The sequence below is a fragment of the Cervus elaphus genome, chromosome 25 (assembly GCF_910594005.1).
Source record: "Cervus elaphus chromosome 25, mCerEla1.1, whole genome shotgun sequence".
Lineage (NCBI taxonomy): Eukaryota > Metazoa > Chordata > Mammalia > Artiodactyla > Cervidae > Cervus > Cervus elaphus.
In genome coordinates this window covers 24,575,670-24,599,908 of record NC_057839.1, presented here as the reverse complement: position 1 = coordinate 24,599,908, position 24,239 = coordinate 24,575,670, and positions in this window count along the sequence as shown.

Below are 24,239 nucleotides of genomic sequence, written 5' to 3'. Positions count from 1 at the left end.
CTCTTTTTGAAATTTTTTTCCCATTAGAGAAACAAATTTAAAAATAATATATATATATGTGTGGGACAGATGCAAAATGTAAAAATTTGTTTCCTACAAATATTTAGGTGAAACACATGAATTTACTTCTAAGTGAAAGAAATGCTATATTGCTTTTCTTTCCCCCAAGTTAAAATAAATCTGGATCCTTGATTACATTTGCCAAAACACTGCCATAGCTGACTTTCGTCATGGTTTTGGAATCTATGTCATTTCCTAGCACTTACACCAGGGAATGTGTTTGGCAGAGGAGTCATAAACCACCCCCGTCTCACCCCCAATCATGGAGAAAGGCCTTGGTTTGGTTTTTGGTGGTCGTTTGCCTCATTCCCTCTGAGGTTTGCAGTTGAGTCTCCTTCTCCGTCTCGTGTGGGGCACCACTCCACCCAGGGGCTCTCAGACACTCTCTCACTGATTCAGGCTAAGCCACAGCAGAAACAGGCAGTGCTCAATCCCCGCTTCTGGACAGTGCGGACTGGACACTGCAGGAAGCAAAGATTCCACCCCAGTCAGAAAGTGGAAGGAGGTGGGGTGAGGAGAGTTGTCTTTAATTAAGGAACAATGTAGTTCCACATCCTCAGTTCTCTTGCTGATTTGGGCTAAGCCACTGGTACCCTCTCTGGTACTCCATGGCTTCAGAGGTGAATGGCTGGCTGTCTCTGCATCTAAAATGATGCATGAGTACTTTCTTCTCTAGAGATTTCCCCAAATCCCTGTTACCCTTTCAACACATGGGAAATTGCGAACCCTTCCTTCCTTACTCACCATGTTGAGTTCTTTTCTCTTCTTCTACTACTAACTCTAAAACCTCTGGGAGTCTAGACTTTTTAACACAAAGACCTATAATTCTGCTGTGGGATAAAAGAAGCTCAGACTCCAGGGCTTAGAGGTTTTATAGCTCCCTGAAGAGAAGAGGAGGAAAGAAAAATGAGTCTGTACCACGACATTGAGAATAGAACATGGATGGTATCTCCCTCCCCACCCTCCATGCACATATGTGAGATGGAGAGTAGTATTATCCAAAGGAAGCCACGATGGCCTGGGATGTTTTCAGAAACTCTTGGCCTTTAGTGGGCTCTTAATGATGTTATCTGGCAATACTCCTTCTCATTTCATAGAGATGTGGCTCTATGGTCTTACTATGTGAGACCTGGTCAGAGAAAATTGTGACAGTGAAGGAGAGCATGAAATTCTGACTCTCCGTGGGCTGTAAAAGCATTCTCATTGCTCTGTGAGTTGTACTGTGGTTAGTGTAGCAACCCAAGAAAATGTACAACCAAATTGATCTGATACATTCATGGAAGATTAGCTCCTCTCATGAAGGTATAAATCATTTAAAAGGATGTTTGCTTAGCCAAAACAAAGTTTCACCTTTAATTTTATTTTCTTTTAATGCTGTTAGTTTTCTAAATAGACTTTAATGGTGATTTTTCCCTCTCATCAGAGATTCAAATGTAAAGACTGGTTTCTGCTTATACAACATTCCAAGAACAAATTGCCAGGAAAGAAGAGTTTTATAAGCAGAAACGTTCAGGACTGGTTTCTCTATGCTCTTCCCACTAATGCCCATTCCATCTGCAGTTCTCTTTCATGAACATTCTGTTTTCTCTCCCCTCCAAGCCAAAGTTTCTTAAACAGTATATCCTAGCCCCAGGTGGGGGCAGTTCTTAAGCCAAGGTAGGGACAGCAGTATCATAGCAATATACTGGGTGTTGTATTACCAGGACAGAAACAGGGGCAGATCTCATGAATGGGCAGGTGGTGGTGGGATGTGGCAGGGACAGAAGGGGCAGCACCAGGTTACATCATCCAGAAAAGGATTCACAGTGAGACTGAAGAGTTTTGGGTAATAGATATTTAGTGACCTTGGGACAAAGGAATTGGAAAGCATTGGAGAAAAGGAGAGAATATGAAAACAGGTGGGTTAGAGTCTAGGCAGGAAAGGCTCCAGGTCTCAAGGAGCAGCAATGCTAAAGTATAGTCTGTGGAGCAGGGACCAGCTTCTGAGGTAAGTGGAATAATACACTCTAGTCTTCCCTGACCCCCACTCTTCCTCCATGTCCTAATCCCTGAAACCTGTGAACGTGTTACTGTCCCTGACCACATATTTGCAGATGTGATTAGGCTAAGGCTCTTGAGATGAGAGGATTGGCCTGGCTTACCCTGGTAGGCCCTATGGAATCACAAGGGTCTTTATAAAAGGGAAGCAGGAGGGGTCAGCATCAGAGAAGGAGATGGAAGCAGAGGTCAGGTTAATACAGCCGTGAATCAAGACACGTGGGCAGCCTCCAGAAGAGGATGAAATGGATTCTCCCTTTGAATCCAGAAGAAACCTAATGCTTACGATGGTCTATTTTGAACTTTCAACCTCTGGAACTAGAAGATAATACATGTATAAGCCACTAAATTTATGGTAATTTGTTACAGAAGCAATGGGAAACTATGACAGCTTCTTAAACTTCTTTTGCAGAGGCCAAATATTCTTATTTCTATGAATAGAGATAGAAGGCTTGAAGGTGGAAATTCGGATGAGAGGGTGAAGGAAGTGCAGATAAACTTCATTCCAAGTACAAATGATGGCATGGGTCCTCTCCTCATTTTGCCAGGAAAGAAGAGTTTTATAAGCAGAAACATTCTGTGTCACTGAAGTTGAGAAGAGTTTGAAAAGGGAGGGCTGAAGGCATCTTTGGTGGGCTTAATGGACCATTTTGTCTCACACTGGCCCTGGTACAATTTATTTCCATGTTCAGGCAAATAGAAGCAGGGCTGGAGACTTTTGTGTCACGGCCACCAGACCCTTCTCTTCCGTCTCCTACAAGCTTTGCAGAGCAAACCACCGTTCTGAGGCTGAAGGACCTGCCACTTGTGCCACGGGGACAAGTCGGCACAGTTACAAATGGCTTCTAGTTGTTTTGGGCACCTACCCATCTCTTCTTCCACTCCATTTTTTAAAAAATTCAGTTACAATTATCTGCTCTAAGTGCTTATTCTTTATCTTTAAATATTAAATTTAAATCACTATTTCCCACTGAAGGGAAGAATATTGACTTTTTAGTGGTATTGACTTTGAATTATTTATGTTCATTTATTTCCTTTGCATGAAAGAAAATAGTTAGAAACTATGCATTTTGAATTTAGAAGATGAAGTTTTTTTTTTCTATGTAATGAGCTACAATTAGCCCTAGTGATGATACTGAAGTTTGGTTTTGTTAGTCCCTGTATTTTGCCCTGAGCTTTCCTGACAGTAATTCTGTTGTTGTTCAGTTGCTCACTTGTGTCTGATTCCTTGCAATCGCATGGACTGCAGCATGCCAGGCTTCTCTGTCCTTCACTATCTCCCAGAGTTTGCTCAAACTCATGTCCATTGAGTCGACAGTAATTTGAAAAGATATAAAATGAAATACATTTTAAAATCTCTCTAGATTTGGCATCTTACAGTTTTTCAATTAGGAATAGAACATATATCTCCAATTAAGAATAAAATAGAATTAGTTATTTTCTTTGCTCTTTTGCAGAAAAAATTGTGAGGCTTTATTTGTGTTTGAAAGTCTCATAGTAAGTGCCTGTCACGTTATGAATAGGGCAGAAAGTAAGTGTAATTGTCAAATTTCATTAATGTGTATAAAGTTGGGGAGAAAAGCCAGTGTGAATTACAAGAAAAGACTGACTCACAGAATAGTACAAATAAGTAAAATTACTTTACTTTGAATATAGAAGGGACATAATACTGAAGTGGGTAGCCTTTCCCTTCTCCAGGGGATCTTCCCAATCCAGGGATCAAACCCAGGTCTCCCACATTGCAGGTGGATTCTTTACTACCTGAGCTACCAGGGAAGCCCATAAGGGACATGGAATAAAACTTGTACTTAATAGCAGCAATGATGATGGTTATGGTGATGATAATAATAATAAAGTTGTAGTTGTTCAGTCACTGAGTTGTGTCCAACTCTTTGTGACCACATAGATGGTGCATGCCAGGTTTCCCTGTCCTCCACTATCTCCCAGAGTTTGCTCAAACCCATGTCCATTGAGTTGATGATGCTATCCAAGCAACTCATTTTCTGTCATACCCCTCCCCCTGCCCACCCACCCCCCCCACACTTCTGCTCTCAATCTTTCCCAGCAACAGGGTCTTTTCCAGTAAGTCAGCTCTGCACCTCAGGTGGCCAAAATATTGAAGCTTCAGTTTCAGCATCAGTCCTTCCAATGAATATTCAGGACTGATTTCCTTTAGGATTGACTGGTTTGATCTTGCTGTCCAAGAGACTTTGAAGACTCTTCTCCAGCACCATAGTTTGAAAGCATCAAGTCTTTGGCATTCAGCCTTCGTTATGATCCAGCTCTCACATCTGTACATGACTTCTGGAAAAACCATAGCTTTAACTATATGGACCTTTGTCAACAAAGTGATGTCTCTGCTTTTGAATATGCTGTCTAGGTTTGTCATAGCTTTTCTTCCAAGGAGCAAACGTCTTTTAATTTCATGGCTGCAGACATCATCTGCAGTGATTTTGGAGCCCAAGAAAATAAAGCCTATTACTGTTTCCATTGTTTCCGAATTTATTTGCCATGAAGTGATGGGACTGGGTGCCATGATCTTAATTTTTTGAATGTTGAGTTTTAAGCCAGTTTTTCACTTTTTTCTTTCACCTTCATCAAGAGACTCTTTAGTTCTTCACTTTCTGCCATTAGGGTGGTGTCATCTGCATACCTGAGGATATTGATATTTCTCCTGGCAATCTTGATTCCAGCTGGAGCTTCATCCATTCCAGCATTTCACATGATGTTCTCTGCATATACGATAAATAAGCAGGGTGACGATGTAAAGCCTTGACCTACTCCTTTCCCAATTTGGAACCATTCTTTTGTTCCATGTCCAGTTCTAACTCTTGCTTCTTGACCTGCATGCAGATTTCTCAGGAGGTGGGTAAAGTGGTGTGGTATTCCCATTTCTTTAAGAATTTGCCACAATTTGTTGTGATCCACACAGTCAAAGGCTTTTGTGTGGTCAGTGAAGCAGAAGTAGATGTTTTTCTGGAATTCCCTTGTTTTCCTATGATCTATAATGTTGTAGTAGCTAAGACTTAAATAGTATTTATTGTGTTCCAGGCATTGTTCTGGAAGTTTTACATTTATTAAGTCATTTGATCCTCGCAAGGAGTCCCTGAGGTAGGTATTGTTTTTACCTGCATGTTATAGGTTAGGAAAACAATGCACAGAGAGTAACTTGCAAAGAGAAGGGTGGTGTTTTGTTTTTTTTTTTTTGTATTTATTTATTTATTTGGCCGTGTCAGGTCTTAGTTGCAGCACCAGATCATCCTTGTGACTCATGGGCTTCTCTCTAGTTGTGGGGTGTAGGCTCCAGAGTGCACGGGTTCAGTAGTTGTAACATGTAGGCTTAGTTTCCCCGAGGTAAATGGAATCTTATTTCCCCGACCACGGATCAAACCCATATCCTCTGCATTAGAAGACAATTCTTAACTGTTGCTGGACAACCAGGGAAATCTTGAAGGGTGTTATTTAGTTATCTTACTTTTAGTGAATTAATACTTATTTTAAATGAGCATTATAAATGTTGGTGACATGAAATAAAGAGGCACTTTTAAGACCAAATCTAGCTTGAGTAGACATGTGATCCTGTAAGTAAACCTCTCTCTGGTCATAAAGCATTGCGAAAGGGTGCATATTTCCCAGGGAATAAATGTGGGAAACGCCATTTTTCCCAAAACCTTCAAGTAGAAAATTTGTAATGCTGAAATTTAGAGTGATTGATAGGTTGGCATTTACCTTTCTGCATCCCATGGAGTTCAAGTATAAAGGAATGCCTGGGGCATAAACCATACAAATTATTTTTAAAATACTGGAAGAAGCATCAGTTGCAAAAATTGATATGCAAATTTGAAATCATACTTTTTTCATGCTAAGTTTGTTCTCTTAGTCCCTTGATTTGGCAACAGAAGCCTTATTCCTAGACTTCAACTTCACGGAATTATTCAGTCACTGTCACTGCATTCAAATGTCTTTTCTAGAAGAAACCAAGAAGTACTCAAATTGTCAGTTAAGTCATGACTGACGTGACTTAGCAGCAGCAGCACCACATTTTCAGGGTTTGCAATTAACCTAAGTATAATAAAATGGATTTAAAGAGTAGAGTCATAGGTGCCTTGAAACATAAGATAATGTCAAGCATGTCTTTATATAATTCAAGTTACACATGGAAAACCTAGTATATATTACAACTATGACTTGAATTACTTGCAGCTGTTTACTTGAATACTCAGAATTTTGGTTGGAATGAGATTTGAAGATTATTATATACTGCTGTATAACTGTGAAATATGATATGAACTAAAGCTGTAACTTCCTGTACTTATGATAGCTATTTTGTATTTTTGTACATTATTTTTTTTAACTAAAGTATATGCAAGAGTTAGTGTAATTCTGAGTACTTCTGATGGTCCTGAGAAGTAAAATAGGCTGCCTCGTTGGATGGCTGTGAAGATCGTCCTCATGGTATTTTCTATATAGCAGGTATCACCTTTACACTATTCAATCACAACCCATAAGAAGTAGGAATCGATATTATCCCCACATGATAAGTAAGACAGCTGAAACCTAGAGCTCTGTGCTAAATTGCTTCAGTCATGTCTGACTCTTTGCAAGCCTATGGACTATAGCCCACCACGCTCTTCTGTCCATGGAATTCTCCAGGCAAGAATACAGGAGTGGGTTGCCATTTACTTCTCCAGGGGATCTTCCTGACCCAGGGATTGAACCCATGTCTCTTAAGTCTCCTGCATTAGCAGACAGGTTCTTTACCACTAGCGCCACCCGGGAAACCCAAAGCCTAGAGAAATTAGGTAATTGGGTAAGTGATGTATCTGGGCCTGAACACAGATAAGTTCTTGGCTCCAGAGCAATTGAAAAGCACATGTTAGGTTCTCTGTAAGTGTTATGTAGTTATGAGTAATGTAGAAGATGTTAGTGATAATAGTGAGTGGATTGACACTGTTAGTGAGTGGATTGACAGTGAACAGTTTAAATTCTCTTAAGCGTTTCTGGACTTCCAAGTTTTAATGATGACCAGCATAGCTCTTATTTCATTTCAATAAGTAAAAAATGTTCTGCCTGTCTTGGGTTCCCAGGAAACAGGTTCTGAGATGGAGAGTTGTGTGCAGAAGGCTTGTTGGAGAGTGTTATCTGAAATACACATGAAAGTTAGTGAGGCAGACAGATGACAAGGAGGGAGGCAGAGATTCACAGAGTGGTTGCAACTGAGTGTTCATCCAAATTTACTAGGAACTCGATGGGGTTTCGAAATTATCCCGAGTTCAGGCTGAGGGCCAGGCCTCATGTTACCACTTTAGACAGTCACTGGTTATCAGCTGCCCGCTGGAAAGGGGAGTACCCGTGGGTGAGACAGTTTCCTGGAGTGGAGGCACGCTCTGTGATGGATGCATCTGTGAGCTGCCAACAGCTGGGAAATGATGGCTCCAGCTCATAAGATGGGATCTGGGTGGGATACCACACCCACTAGAAAAAGTAGAAAAAGTCACAAACAGAAAATTGACTAAAAATGAAAATACACATGGCAAAGAAAATTATGAAAAGCATAATGCTCATTAACAAGGAGATGTAAGTTAGGACAACTATTTTCTCCTGTCACATTGGCATAGGTGAAAATACAGCTCCATTTCAACATAGAGTGCCCCAAGTTAGGCATACTTATTAAATAGTCTATTTCAAAATAATTTCAAACTTATAAAAAGTTGCAGGTACAGTACAATTAAACCTCATATCTCTTCTCTCAGATTCTCTTAAGTGTTAACGTTTTACCCCATTTGTGCAATAGAGACATGCATATGTCTCTATAAGTTACCCCCTGTAACAGAGTTTTCATCTCTTAAGTTAAGGTTTTAAGTGCAGAGACTTGGAATTCGGACCTGAGTTTGAGTCCCAGTTACTCAACATTTTATGAAACCTTGCACAAGACAGTTTTTACTAGAACCTCTGTGTCTTTTTTTCTTTTTTAAATGGAAGTATAGTTGATTTACAATGTTAATTTCTGCTGTACAGTAAAGTGACTCAGTTATACACACATATATATGTATATATTCTTTTTTATATTCTTTTCCACTATGGTTTGTCTCAGGATACTGAATATAGTTCCCTGTGCTATACAATGGGACTTTGTTGTTTATCCTCTGTATATGTAATAGTTTGCATCTCCTAACCCCGAACTCCCAGTCCATCCCTCCTTCCCACCCCCTCCCTTGGTAGCTACGTGTTCTGTATGTCTCTGAGTCTGCTCTGTGCTTAGTCATTCAGTTGTGTCTGACTCTTGAGACCCCAGGGACTGTAGCCCGCCAGGCTGCTCTGTCCATGGGGATTCTCCAGGCGAGAATACTGGAGTGGGTTGCCACACCCTCCTTCAAACCCCAGACTCCCAATCGGTCCCTCCCCAATGACCTTCTTTCTCGATAGCCACATGTTCTCTGTGTCTGTGAGTCTAGATAGGTTCATCTGTGTCATATTTTAGATTCTGCATTTAAGTGATATCATATGGTATTTATCTATTTTTTTCTGACTTGCTTCACTTAGTATGATAATCTCTAGTTGCAACCATGTTGCTACAAATGGCATTATTTCATTCTTTTTTGCAATAGAGTCACATTTCATTGTATTGATGTACCACATCTTCTTTATCCATTTGTCTGTTGATGGCTATTGTGAATAGTGCTGTTATGAACATAAGAGTGCATGTATCTTTTCGAATTCTGATTTTCTCTGGATATATGCCCAGGAGTGAGATTGCTGGATCATATGATAGCTCTATTTTCAGATTTTTAAGGAACCTCCATACTGGGCTCCATAATAGCTATACCAATTTACATTCCTACCAACAGTGTAAGAGGATTCCCTTTTCTCCACACACTCTCCAGCACTGGCTATTTTTAGACTTTTTAATGATGGCCATGCTGATTGGTGTGAGGTGGTACCTCACTGTGGTTTTTATTTTCATTTCTCTAATAATTAGTGATGTTGAGAATCTTTTCATGTGCCTGTTGGGTAACTATATGTCTTCTTTGGAGTAATGCCCATTTTTCAATTGGGTTCTTTTTTGTTTGTTTTGTTGTTGAGCTATAAGAGCAGTATAGAGCTTCTTTTTTGAGGGGGGGTGTTACAAACTGAAGATAATGCTCTTCTGGTTTCTTCTAGTGTTAGATTAGATCCTCCAAGCAGACCCAACACGTGGTATGGTCTCAGTAACTGCTAGCTGCTATCATTACCTTCATCATTATCATTGCCTCCTTGAGCAGGGACTGTATCTCACACAGTGCTTTGAGCCCTGAGAGTTGAGTGCATCCTGTGATAATGGGTTGCCCAGAAATGTTTTTGGATTGATTTCCTTTTGTACTCAACACATTGTGAGGTACAGGGACATGATGTAGTGAACGGGGCCCCTTTCCGAGGGCTGGAGCCTTCAGTGGGAGAGGCTGGAAAGAATGAAAACAGGACTCAGAAGCTGGAAACTTTGTTAATGACTCTGCTTCAGCCAAAATAGGGGATTCATTGCTTGACCAAATAAAGGGTATTATTCAAGAAATTCCCCTCCTTCCCTCTTTGAACCTCCTCATGAATGTTTGGCTCGTGTCTATGATCTGCCACATAATATTCTGGAACAGCAACAACCAAAGCTGGTGAAATGGAGAAGAGGAGAAAGTTTTGATTAGCTCAGTTTTTAGCAAAGAAAGTATTTATATAGAAAGAAATGCTCACAGCCCACTCCCCAAATTTCCCCCCTTGCCTGTCTCCTGCTGCAGACTGTTTTCCACATTCTGTGGCCCTGGGGACACTAAAAATGTGGTCTTGGCAGCACTTGCACATCATGGCCAAGAGGCTGACCCAGGAGGGTGAGGACAGCTGCCTGCAGATATAAAGTGATGCATAGGAGGGGAGGCTCCCATTCAGAGAATGTGGTGTGAGGTGACGCTGGAGACGACACCAACTTTGTCTTGCTTGGTTGCATATACACCCAGCGTGTTTGCCAGGCATTCATCTAACAGTGACAGGGCAACCGATTTCAAGCAGAATGAGCCCCAGGCAGAGTTATTGGTATAGTTCACAGAATTCAAGGAAGAGTTACACAAACCAGGGCAGCTCCTGGGACCTTTGAGGGCTCAGGCCTGTCCAGGTCTCACTTTCATTTCTGCTTCTCGCTGAGGCTTGACCCCATAGTCCTAGCTTCTTGTGGGCGAGGGCAGGAGAATGTGGCTTCAGGCAACCTGGTCTCCTGACAGCCAGCACCCAGGAGGACGGAGATTGGTCTCCCCCAGGGTGCATCTGAAAATCCTTGGGGAGGGCCCCTGGCATAACTGGTGTTAGGCACTCAGGCTTAGTACAAAACCCTGGGGGAAGCTGTGATTCATGGAGTCCATGTTATGTCCAAGGGGACTGGTCTATTTTCCAGATGAAGCTGAGGATCCTGGAAGCCACTGCAATTTGGAGAATATTATCCGTTTCTGCAGAGAAACTTGAAGGCTCAGCATCACCTCCTGATACCATTTTGGTTGCTCCTGCAGCATTTTGACCCCACAGCTATACAAACATTGAGGCCTTCTCCTTGACTCTGAGCCCTTCCTTCCTCAGAGTTGTGCCCTGTGTCCCAGCCATTAAAACTGGCTCTCCTCCCATTTGTCTGGACAGGATGTGATTGAAGTGAGCCTGGGCTTTTGGAGCCCCTCATGGGAGATGTCTTTGGCCTTCTTACTTCTTTTGTTTTTATTTCCTGATTCTTTCCAGCTCACAGATATCTGAACTTCTCTGGTGGCTCAGACAGTAAAGAATTTGTCTGAAATGCAGGAGACACAGGTTTGCTGCCTGGGTCAGGAAGATCCCCTGGAGAAGGAAATGGCAACCCACTCCAGTATTCTTGCCTGGAGAATTCCCTGGACAGAGGATCCTGGTGGGCTACAGTCCAGGGGGTTGTGAAGAGTTGGACATGACTGAGCAACTAACACACACACACACACAATTTACTAGATGATTTTTGTGGGTCAAAAGTCTGTGTTAGGCATTATTAGAGATGAAAAGAGGATTTGTGCCCTGGAGATGCTCAGAATCTAGTTAGATAGTAAACAAAAATATTACTGTGGTGCAGTAATAGAAATGAAAGAAGGAAGCATGCGTGACGTAAGAGAGCCCAAGTTTGTTCTCTTATAGTTCTAGAGGTCAGGAGTCTAAAATGCAGGCACTGCCAGAGCCACATTTCTTCTGGCAACTCTAGGGGAGGATCAGCTTGCTTCTCTTTTCTAGCTTCCATGGGTTGCCTGCATTTCTCAGCTCAGGGACCCCTTCCAGCAGCAATTGCATCCCTCTGACCTCTGCTTCCATCAACACAACCCATTTCTGACTCTCCTGCCCAACTCTTTCACTTATAAGAACCTTTGTGATTACACTGGGCCCACCCAGAGAATCTAGGATAGTCTTTATCTCAAATTTCTTAACTTAAAAACATCTGCAAATTACCCCTTTCCGTGTAAAGTAACATGTTCACAGGTTCACAGGATCAGGCCGTTGAGTATTTTGGTGGGGGGTGCATTATTTTGCCTGCCACAGAGGGCTAGATTGTCTTGAAGTTCTCTTCTAACTCTAAAATTCCACTGGCTGATTGGAGCCCTGTCAGCACGATTTGTTTCCTTTAATTACTAGCTCCGACTGTGTATGCTCATTGTGTTTCATTGTGCTCTGTGAAGAGACAACTTTGTGGAGTTCCAGTTCCTTCTGTATATCTTGACCTTTGGGCCACTACAGAAGGAGTCATGTGGGGGAATTAGAATATTTAATGCCAAGAGTTAAAAAACCTAAGCTGTTTTTGTGATAAACACAACAGTAACTAAAGGATGTCTTTTGTCCCCTGCTCAGTTAGGAAGCAAACCCTGATCCTACAATTTAATTCCTTCCTCTTAGATTATGGCCTATCTATATCAAATGAGGCTTGGAAAATAGCCACAAGAGAACACACTCTCATTCCTGTGGCCTGAAAAGCTTGGGGGAATATGTAAAGACAAAGAGATGGAACATAAAGATGGGTTAAGCATATCTGCTAGAAATGGAGTGAGAAACTAAGGATTATTTGATTCTTCACCATTTACAGAGGCAGAGGAGGTCCAGATAGTACCAAACAAATGTTTTGGAAGTCCTTTATCTTCAGCTTTGAAATAGAATCTTTGTTTTTACATGCTCTTTCACAATGACCTGTTGCTTCGGCCACTTAAAATTAGGTGGTTTTCCCTGAGCCAAACTAGTTGCAGGGCTGATGCGAGGCTGAGGGAAGTTGGCTCAGAAGAATAATTGACTATAAGTACTATTCCCCCTTTTGTGTTTTTAAACTTTCTCCCCATTGGATCCTTCTCTCTCTCTTTTTTTTTTTTTTTAAAGAATTGAGATATAAGTGACATATAACATTGAATTTAATTTCAGGTGTGCAACATAATAATTTGATGTGTATATATTGCCAGATGATCACCACAATTACTTTAGTTAACATCCATCAGCAGATATAGTTAGACAAAAATTTTTTTCTTGTGATGAGCCTTTTATGATCTAATCTCTTAGCAACTTTCAAATATATAGTACCATATTGTAAACCATATTCATTATACTGTACATTACATCCCCAGAACTTATTTGTTATCTGCTATCTGGAAGTTTGTAACTTTGACTACCTTCACTCATTTTGCCCACTCCCTACCATCCATCTTTAGCAACCACCAATCTCTTTTCTGCATCTATAAGTTCAATTTTTTTCTTTTGATTCCACATAGAGCTGAGATCATAAATATTTATCATTGACTTATTTCACTTAGCATAATGTCCTGTAGTTTCATTCATATTATTACAAATGGCAGGATTTTCTCCTTTTTTATGATTTAAATGTATTCCAGTATGTGTGTATATCTCATTTTCTTTATCCATTCATATATTGATGGTTATCTAGGCTACTTACATGTCTTGGCAATTGTGAATAATGCTGTAATGAACATGAGGGTACAGGTACATTTTCAAGTTAGGATTTTGTTTCCTTTGGATAAGTACTTAGAATGGGATTGATGGATCATATGGTAGTTCTATGTTTAATTTTTTGAGAACACTCCATTCTATTTTCCATAGTATCTGCACAAATTTACATTCCCACCAACAATGTGCAAATGTTCTCTTTTCTCGACATCTTTGTCAACGTTTGTCATTTCTTGTAGTTTTAATGATAACTGATCTAACAGACATGAAGTGATATCTTAATGTGGCTCTGATTTGCATTAGTGATGGTGAGCACTTTTTGTATGCTTGTTGGCCATTGTATGTCTTCTTTGGATAAATGTCTATTCAGATCCTCTGCCCATTTTTCAATCAGATTGTTGGTTCTTCCTGTTGCATTGTGTAAGTTTTTCATGTATTTTGGACATTAAACCCTTATCAGATGGCTCCTTCTTAAACAGTTGCTACAGATACCATGGGTTGCCTACCCAGTAGAATTCTTTAATTCCGACCTTCCTAAAAGGACCAGAATTTTGTCCAGTCAACCACCTCACCCTCTTGCAAGGCAAGTTGCTCAGAGGATGCTACCCTACCCTTCAGCTCTGGAAAAGGAAACCCGATTGGTCTAAGTGTAATCCCATCACCCTGGTCAGTGACTGGTTCAAGAATGGGCATGTGACCTAAGTCTGGCCAGTGAGACAGGAGGAGAGTTTCCTGGTAGCTGTTATTGACTAAAAAAGAGGCACAACTTGAGAGTTAAGTTTTACTTGGGGCAAAATGGGGACTGCAGCCTGGGAGACAGTACCTCAGATAGTTCTGAGAGACTGCTCCAAAGAGGCAGAGGGGGAAGGTCAATATGTAAGATTTTGGTGAAGGGGGAGTTAATTAAGCATTCATTTTTACAAAAGGTTTTCTGCTAGTCACAAGGAGCTGATTTCATCATGAAAGGACTTAGCGGTTTTCTAGATATGAAGAGATGCATGAATTAAGATCATGAAATCAGTTCCTAAGAATATCTAACTATCTAAAGACCTATTCCATCAGACTGGAGCACAGAATGCCTCACTCCACCCTGAAATCCCTCAGGGAGTGCTGAAGTTCAACAGCTGCCACAGTACGGGGTTCAGTCTCCACAGAGGCAGGTGCCCTTGTTGTTCAGTTGTTGACAATGCTCTTGGCAAGTGCCGATTTGTAGGTGACAGGCAAGTGTCAATTTGTAGTTGACAGGCAAGTGCCAATTTGAGGTTGACACTGTGGAGAACATTCTTATTTGCTTTTAAGAATGAGACAGGGGAAAGTTACTCTTTCTCTCCAGGGGTGGGAGTAAATGAAACATGTAGTTTCAAATACCACCAATGAAATTATACGACCATGAGAAAAACCCCAGACAAAACAACATTCCAAGCATTGGAATGGTATGTTGGATTGGAATGAAAAAAGGGAGGGACGAAAAGAAACAATATTTGCTTACCGTTTTGAACTTCGTTGATCAACAGTTTCTCTATCTTGTTTTGTCTCTTAATTTTCTGTTATGTAAGACATTCTCCTGTTGTTTATGCTACTTTGAATTGTTTTCTTATGTGCAGCTAAAGGCATTTTAAGAGGTATACTCTTGAAGTAGTCACTGTGCCTCTTATGTCCTTTGACTTCACTAGCCTGAGGCTATGAAAAAGGTCCCGTTAGTTCCAAGCCTTGGCCTCCTAACAAGGGAAACCCAGATCCTTTTGTAGTCTCCAGCTAGTATTATTTTCTTGGGGGGGGTTAGAGGTTCTTGAATCAACAGTACAGCTCCTCAATGCCGTCCTCCTGATCTCCAAATGGTACTATCCCTAGAGGGCCTCAGCTGTTGCTTAGATGCCTTTTTTAAAGTTAGGAGGAGAATGCTCCCTCTTCCTGTTGGACGCTCACTGGTGGCAAGAGTGGTCCCAAGCAAGGTTACTTAAGCTCCAAAATCTTAAAGAGATTAATAAACAAACTTCATTAAAAAAAAAAACAAACAACTTAGATATACTATTTTCTATTGACCTTCAGTCTCTAGCTAAGTTTGGCTAGACCAGCACTGTCATTTAAGTTTTCTAGTCTTTAAAAGGTAAAAGAATCATATAGAATTAATTTTAATAATATATTTTTAATCTAGTATATCCAAAATATTGTTATTTTAATATGTAATCAATATCAAAGGCCATCTCTAATGACCTCATTTTAATTATCTCTGTAAAGACTATCTCCAAATTAAGCCACATTCTGAGTTATGGGGGTTAGGACTCCAAAGTAACTTTTTGTGGGGAAGACACAGTTCAACTCATAACAGCTGGGAGAGGTATAACTTCAAGGACCCCTCTGAGAAGGTCTCAGAATCTCCCAAATGTCCTCCGACCACACTTGGAGAAACACTGCTTTCATCCACGCTGTGAGTTTCAGCGTAAGAGTCACTTCTCTGCAAGGCCCTTCCTGAACTGATCCCATGTGTGCTGCTGCTTCTGTATTCTCTGCAGCTTCTGGGCTTCTTCCCATTTTCATAGCATTTACCATACTGTTTTGGAATTCCTTGTTTGGGGTGTATTGGTCAGCTTGGGCTGCCATAATAAAATGTCATAGACTGGTGATGTTAGCAACAAATATTTACTTTCTCACTGTTCTGGAGGCTGGAAGTCCAAGATCAAGGTAGTTTCCAGCAAGACCCCTCCTCCTGGCTAGTAGTAGCTGCCTCTTGCTGTGTCCGGAGAGCAGGAGGGTGATATCCCTGCTATCTCTTCCTTGTTTTATAAGAACAGTGATCCTGTTGGATGAGAACCTTTGGACCTCATTTAACCTGGATTACCTTTGGCTTTGGACTTCCCTGTAGCTCAGACAATAAAGAATCTGCCTGCATCACGGGAGACCGAGGTTTGACCCCTGGGTTGGGAAGATCCCCCGGAGAAGGGAATGGCAACCCACTCCAGCATTCTTGCCTGAGAAATCCCACGGACAGAGGAGCCTGGTGGGCTAAAGTTCATGGGGTTACAAAGAGTCTGACCTGACTGAAGGTGTAACACTTTCAGTTCACCTTCACCTTTGGCTTTATCGCCAAATACTGTCACATTGAGGGTTAGGGCTTGAACATGTGAATTTTGGGGGATAAAATTCAGCCCATAACAACAGTCACTTTCTTTTACTGGACCTAACTATAAAAATCAATGATCAATTGACCAATGGTCAGAGGTCATCATTTTGAAGTTTTATGTTGAGCAATATGGCAAAGTAAGAACTTGCTCTTTGTGAGTTTTAAGTCTCTTATTAAAATGAATTCCTTAAACTTTCTTTGAGAGAATTGTTTAAAATAATCCTCTTGGTATAGATATTCTTTAAGGCACATGCTTTAGATCAGTGATAATAAAGGGTAATTTAAAAGAGTAAGTTATTAATGCAGTCATTAAAATACTTAAAACCACCCTGTGGCAGATATATTTGCCAGTATTTATAAAAAAAGTTTTTATAGTCTCATTAGAAGTTTCTAAAATATAAACTGCTTAGAGAGATAAGTGAGATTGTAGCTCTGAAGGGACTCTGATTTTCTACCCAGTGTTTGGGACATCACTTTACTAAAAATAAGATAATTTATATGCTTTTTAACGATGGGTTAATGAACAACATATAGCAGTACAATAGAAGAAATATGATTTATTTATTCTGGACCAAAAATGGTGGAAGAGATTCTGCCTGTACACAGATAATTCTAAACATTCTACTCCTGTTCTTCCCCTCCTTTCTTACATGGGAATGTGGAAAGTAGTTACATTTCTGGGCAGCTTGGTTCATATAATTCTATGGCTACCTGCCTGCCTCCTCAACTCTGTTCTTGGGCCTGCCTTCTTTAGAGATAAAACCCCAGCGCTTCCCAAGCCAAGAATGTCAGCATCAGTGAAGATCTATGAAAACACACTTTTATTAGAAACATATTTATTTGGAACTGAGCTCCAAGTGATTTAAACTTTATTGGCCGTATTTGGCAAGGCTGTCTCAGGGCTGTGGTTACACCTCCTTTTGCGGCCTCCTTTTGAAGTCAGGAGCGGCTCTTGTGGCTGATGTGGATGGCAGGGAGTTCTGCTTTTGAATTATTCTGACATTCAGGAGAGGAGCTGTAACACGTGTGATTAAGACTGAATGTGGTAGGCTCTCCATCTTGTCCACTGAACTGATTTAGATTTTCTTTGCTGCCACGGCCTACAAACGAAATGGGGGAGTGTTCTGGAGGGGTTTTCATCAAATTCCAATAGCCTGAGTCATACTCCTTCTCCAACCCAATTTGTCATACTTTCCTGACAGTAAATACTTTTTCTAGGATCACTTACCTTGGAAAATGCCTGGACTCATATGCATGTCACGTTGGTGCTTGCTATTTTAGGTACTGGGATTTTAAGTGACCTTTGGAATCTTTTTTTTTTTTTTGGAATCTTTTTTTTTTTTGTATTTTTTAATTGGTTGAACTTAAAAAAGGCCACTAGCAGGTATTGTTGTTACAAAAATAATAGTAATTCTACTTTAAGAAAATTTACTGATTAGTGTGTTTTTTTCAACAATTGCTAACCTATTGTGTGTGAATCCTTAACATCATTTAGATAAAGGAGCCCTCCAAGTTCAAAACTGTTAAGACTTGCTAACCTATGAATCTGAGAGATTTAATTAGTGAAAGTATAAAATTAATTGGAAGTAAAAATAGTAACAGATACAGATAAGTAATTAAAATGTTTACTCAGGGTTTATGTGGGATATTATTGAGTAAATAATGATGTCAGTAACAAGACTGGCCCTTGATGCAGTGTTCCTTTGATGCTAAGTATGTGTAACCCTTGCAGCACCCCTTGGTGTAATTCCAGCATTCTCTCCGTTGTGCATCTGAGGAGGCAAAGCCCAAGGCAGCTTTGTGCCTTGCTCAAGGTTACACAGCTAAGAAGTGACCAGGTTGAGTTTCAAACCCTGGCAGCCAGGCTTCTGAGTCAGTGCCCTTAAAAGGGCAAACTACCAAGCATTCACCAGGGACACATTTGTGATAGAGGCAGATTTTTATTCAATGCCTCATTATCTCAGATTTGAGGCTTCTTCCAGTGAATTCTGCAGGGTCCTCAGCCTGACTTCCTGTTGCCTGGGCAACCCTGCCAGGCTTCCATTGTATGTGCCGCCCTCCTCCCTGTCTTCCTTGTCAGAAAGGAAGAAAGTGTGTTCCATCTGTATTCTTCCTTCTCACTTTCCTGTCATCATTTTCGTCAGTCTTGCTTCTCAGTCTTCAGAATTCTGACATTCTTCTGTTGGCTTTGATTAGCAAAAGCAAGTCTGATAACATGTTGCTGGAGATGTATAATTTCTCTGAGAGGGAACATCTGACAGTTTATATTGTGAATGTATCCAAAAGGCCTCTAGCAAATAAGAATGATCATAAGCATGATGAGGACTTCAGGTCATATCAGTAGCTATCAGACTCTTTAGTGGGTGTGTGGACTCCTGTGCTGTGCTTAGTCAGTGGTGTCCAACTCTTTGTGACCCCATGGACTGTAGCCCGCCAGGCTCCTCTGTCCATGGGGATTCTCCAGGCAAGAATGCTGGAGTGAGTGTTCCAAACCCAGGGATTGAACTTAGGTCTCCTGCATTGCAGGTGGATTCTTTACCATCTGAGTCACCAAGGAAGCTGAAGCATAGTGGAATGGGTAGCCTATCTATTCTCCAGGGGATTTTCCTGACCCGGAAATTGAACCAGGGTCTCCTGAATTGCAGGCAGATTCTTTTTTTTTTTTTTGCAAGCAGATTCTTAACCAGCTGAGCTAGCAGGGAGCCCTGTATGGGCTGTCACAGTGTTAATAATCCTTTAAACATTCAGTGAGTTCAGCTTTATATGCTCAATCTATAAATAAGGAGACAGGCACGGCAGCCAGGTTCCTTGTCCACGGTTACAAAGGTAACCAGCTCAGGCTTTCTAACTCCTGGTTCTGTCCTTCTTTCTCTCTGACTTAATTTCTGCCTGCTCCCACAGGACTCTTGAGTCAGGGATCTTAATGTGCCAGGTCTGGGGCTCCATCTGAGGTGTTCAATAACCTCTCGGCTGAACACAGCATACCTCCTTTTTATTTCCCATTCTCCCACTTCCTTCTTTAGCAACCTCTTTATAAAAAAGGTTCACAGTATGATAGTCTTCTTATTTTTACATGTTACACCTACCATCTCCTCTCATCCCCCTCCTCCCCTCTTCCCATCTTCTTCACTTTATATGGAATTAACATTATAGAAGTATTGCCTTACTTATCAGTGTTTTAACCATTTGCTTGCATTTCTTTGGAACAGTTGTAGTTATTGCTTTGAAACTTCTGGCAGTAGTCTGGATTTTCTTGAAAAATCTTAGTTCTATTTGAACAATAGGTAAAAATGGCATTTTGTCATTTATCTTCAGTTTTGCCTGAGTGATTTGAAGCTTTCATACCTGAATTCAATATTGTTGCAGCCATCTTTAAAGGATGAATAAATGACATGGAAACGGCCCTTTCCCTCTCTGTGTCCTTTATGGATAGCTAATCCTGACTCTGACATACTCTGCCCAGCACAGCTAAACAAGTGCCTGCTGATCATTTTCTAATTGTTGCACCTCTGTGTTGAGTTAACTGCTGGTCTGTTAAATGTGTTTTGAACAGAAAGTTGGATATTTGGGGTGGTGGAATGGCTTGCTCCATTAGTAAGTACTTTAGGGATGTCACATCCCCCCTTGTTAACACCCATGCTGCAATTCTTAGTGGGAATAGGAGCAGGCTGGCCTATCCCTCAGGAACATTAGGGACATCTGACCATTAATTTTTATATGAAGAGATAAAGGGGTGGTCCTTTATCTGTCCCAAGGCACAGTGATCCAGTGTAATGGAGACCCCCCCCATCTGTGCTCTTAGTCACAGCTGCCTCCTGAGTGCCTCTTGTGTTCCCACTGGACTCAGGGCCCCCCAGTTTAAAGTATCCTTTTTGACAAGGCTTTGCTTCCTTTCTCACTGTTTGGCCTCTTAAAATTGATCTCCTCCTGGATTTATTCCTTTCCCTGCATCAGTCCCCTGGCCTGTGGTCTGGAAGCCTCATTATTGAATCTAGTGGTGCAGAATTCTAAAATTCTTGAGTTGAGGGAAACTTGAGAGATTATTCTATCCTAGCCACTGAGCCAATGAGAACGAGACTCAGAGATTTAAGTAAACTGTCAGTGAATCTTCTCTCCAGGACTGCTTAATGGAATCAGTTTATGTTGATCCTTCCATGGCTCAGATGGTAAAAAATTTGCCTGGGTTTGACCCTTAGGTTGGGAAGATCCCCCGGAGAAGGGAATGGCCACCCACTCCAGTACTCTTGCCTGGAGAATTCCATGGACTGGGGAGCCTGGCGGGCTATAGTCAATGGGGTCACAAAGAGTCAGACATGACTGAATGACTAACACACACCCATATGGAAAATGTCTTTGTTTATATTTTAGCAGGGTCTTTAAGTGCTTAAACTAATGTTTACTAAACTTGGCTAATTATTCAAATCACCTCCATTGTGGTTCTGATTCTCAAAGTCTGGTCTGGGAGTCGGAAACTGTGCCCTTTAATAGGCCCAGGTAATGGTGATGATTAGCACATGTTGGAAAACTGCATTGATCCCAAAGGCTGACTTAATAACATTGCACATTCCAGCTAACCAGTCAGGCTAACGGACTGTGCAGTTCTAGGTGATCCAGTTCCATAGCTCACTTTGCTCCCCTTAGAAAGATAATGTTGACTTAAAAACAGAAGTGCTCTCTTATATTGAAAACTGGAGGTGCAGGATAAATGGTTTCCCAAATGGTAAGGACCCAAAGGAGTATTTGTTGACATAGAAAACGTTAGCATAATCATGGAATGGGTGAAAAATAAGTGTTTTTCTAGGTGGCACTAGAATCCCTCATAGAGAAGGGCCTGTTTTTGTTGAGGGCTGTATCTTGGTAAGTTATCTCAGATAGAAGATGAGAAAGCAACTGTAGAGTTGCTAAACCATACCTCGTTAGAAAAAAGTGGGAATTTGAATTTGGGAAAAGGAGGATAGAAGAGGAAGAGACTAAACAATTAAGTGAAGTGACCATTAACTGTGTACTACAAGGTACCTCGTATTCAATCTTCAGTTGTTTGTGTTGCTGTAATATTAATACCCTCCTTCTCAATCCCCCAGTAAAGTCACTTACCCACAAGGGTGAAATTAAGGGCAGAAAGTGAGATGTACGTATGATTTCAGGTACGCAGAATCCTGACAGAACATATAGGATTACAAGTAGACTAAATAAATCAAAGCAGCTCAGTGAGAGAAAGAGTTTGGGTTGTAGAGTGTCCATGGGTCATAGAGTTGCCAGGCATTCTCTCCATACAGAACATTGCCTTGTATTTCATGATTTTATCCTGAAGCATGTATTGATTTTGTCAAGATGCCCTAAGTGTCCTATGTTCAGTCTTTTTCAATAGATTGAGATATTCTGCTATTGAACTGGGTATCCTTTATTTTTATTTGCTAAGCCTGGCAACCTTACCATAGGACTATAGGACTATAAGTGCCCCAGTAAATGTGCAGAAATCTTAGCAAGGACATTGGACTACCCACAAGGAGACTTCAGACAATCTTATCTAGATTATCTAGGGAAGAATGATTTTAGTTGACATTGCAGTCAACACTGCAGCTCCATGGCAAAGAATCCATCTGCCAATGCGGGAGATGCAGGAGATGCGGTTTGATCTTCTGGAGGAGGAAATGGCAACCCACTCCAGTATTCTTGTTAGGACAATCCCATGCACAGAGGAGCCTGGTGGGCTATAGTCCATGGGGTCGCAGAGAGTCAGACATGACAGAGCAACTGAATATGCAGCTATAATTACAACTGGCTAGTAAGCCTGTCAACCCTGGCTCACACTGAGTCATCTGTGGGCTGTTACAGTCATGTCTGATTCCTTGTGACCCCATGGACTGTAGACGGCCAGGCTCCTCTGTCAATGGAATTCTCTAGGCCAGAATACTGGAATGGGTTGCCATTCCCTTCTCCAGGGGATCTTCTTGATTCAGGGATCAAACCTGGATCTTATGCATTTTGGGCAGATTCTTTATCACCTAAGCCACCAGGGAAGACCATTAGTCATCTGCGAGCTTATAAACAGTCATGCCCAGACCCCAACCCCAGGATTCAGGTCCATGTGGTATGGTGTGGGGCCAATCCTTCACTTCAGAGGATTCTAAAGTGAAGCCAGAAAAGAGAGCCCATCTTTTGTGAAGCCTTATACATATATAGCTGTGATATGCACATGTCAAAGGATTGAGTGATGAAGTAGAAAAGAGGGAGGTGGATGGACTCCAGTGAGGGGACTGTTTCCACTGGGCTCTAACTACCTGCTGGAAGGTCTGGACCTGGCTAGGTCTCTAATATATTTCAGTTGGAAGCCTATGACATTATATAATTATACAATAAAAGGAAAGAAAAGCCAAGAGTTTTTGTCCCTACTTTATCAGTCAGGGTTTAATCAAGAAACAGACCAGTGAGAGTTCTATATGAAGAGATTTATTGTAAAGAATTGTATGGTTGTGCAAATGCTTATGTGATTGTGGTGGCTGATAAAGCAACTTTGAAATGTAAACATGTCTGAAATCCATGCGATTGGCCTTCAGGAAGATTATCCTGTAACTTCTGGACATTAGGTGAAGCTGCTGTCCACAGGCTGACTTTCTTTTTTCAGGAAGCCTCAGATTAGCTCTTCAGGACTTTCATCTGATTGAGTCAGGCCCTCAGATTATTTAGGATAATCTCCATTCCTGAAAGTCAAATGATTATGGACTTTAATCACATCTGCAAAATACAGTCCCCTCATTATCTGAGGGGGATTGGTTCTAGATCCCCCACGAATGCCAAATTCTGTGGATACTCAAGTCCTTCACAGAAAATGGCATAGTATTTGCATATAATCTACACACATCCCCTCATGTGGACGAGGGGATCTCTAGATTGAAAGATGATTGAAATCATCTCTAGATTACTTATGATACCTAATACAATGTAAATGCTGGGTAAATAGTTGCAAGTACAGTGTAAATTCTATGTGAATTGTTGTGCTTAGTCACTCAGTTGTGTTCCACTCTTTGGGACCCCCATGGACTATAACCCACTAGTCTCCTTGGTCCATGGGGATTCTCCAGGCAAGAATACTAGAGTGGATTGCCATGCCCTCCTCCAGGGGATCTTTCCAACCCAGAGATTGAACCCAGCTCTCCTGCATTGCAGGCAGATTCTTTACCTTCTGAGCTACCAGGGAAGTCCAAATTGCTGCTGGCACACAGCAAATTCAAGTTTGCTTCTTGGAACTTTATGGAATCTTTTTTACTGAACATTTTTGCTCTGTGGTTGTTTGATTCTACAGATGCAGAACCTGTGGATACAGAGGGCCAGTTGTATGAACATAGAAACACCTAGGTTATTGCTTGACTGAACAACTGGAGACTGTAGCCCAGCCAAGTGGACACATAAAACTAACCATTACACCTACCTCATGCTTTTAATTCTTTCCTAAAACTCCCATTGCTTGGCTGTAACAATTCAAAGCAGGAGGAGGAAATACACTGTGAGGGAGTTTGACTGAGGTGACCCATCCTTTCTTATCACTCTTCCCGTCAGTGTGACCCTGGAAGCAGCATGGGAATGACAAGGATACTCGAGTGGGTACCTGTCACCTCTAATCACCGTGGAGAGAAGCAAGGGAAGAAAGAAAGACATCATGGAGGGATAGAGAGCTGAGCTCCTGCTCAGATCCTGTGGATTAGACAAGAAACAAATACACCAAGGAAGCTGGAGACACATTGTAATTTTCTTTGGGCCATGGGGTGTAAGGCCCTAGTTTCTTCTTCTTTTATTTTTTAAATTGAAGCATACTTGGTTTACAATAGTATATTAGTTTCAGGTGTACAACACAGTGATTCAATATTTCATAGGTTGTACTCCATTTAAAGATTCATGTCAATGTATGGCAAAAACCACTACAATATTGTAAAGTAATTAGCCTCCAACTAATAAAAATAAATGGAAAAAAATAAAGTTATAAAATGTTGGGTGTATTTCACGTTTTGACAATATATCCATATATCTTATTTATTTTATACATAGTAGTTTGTACCTGTTA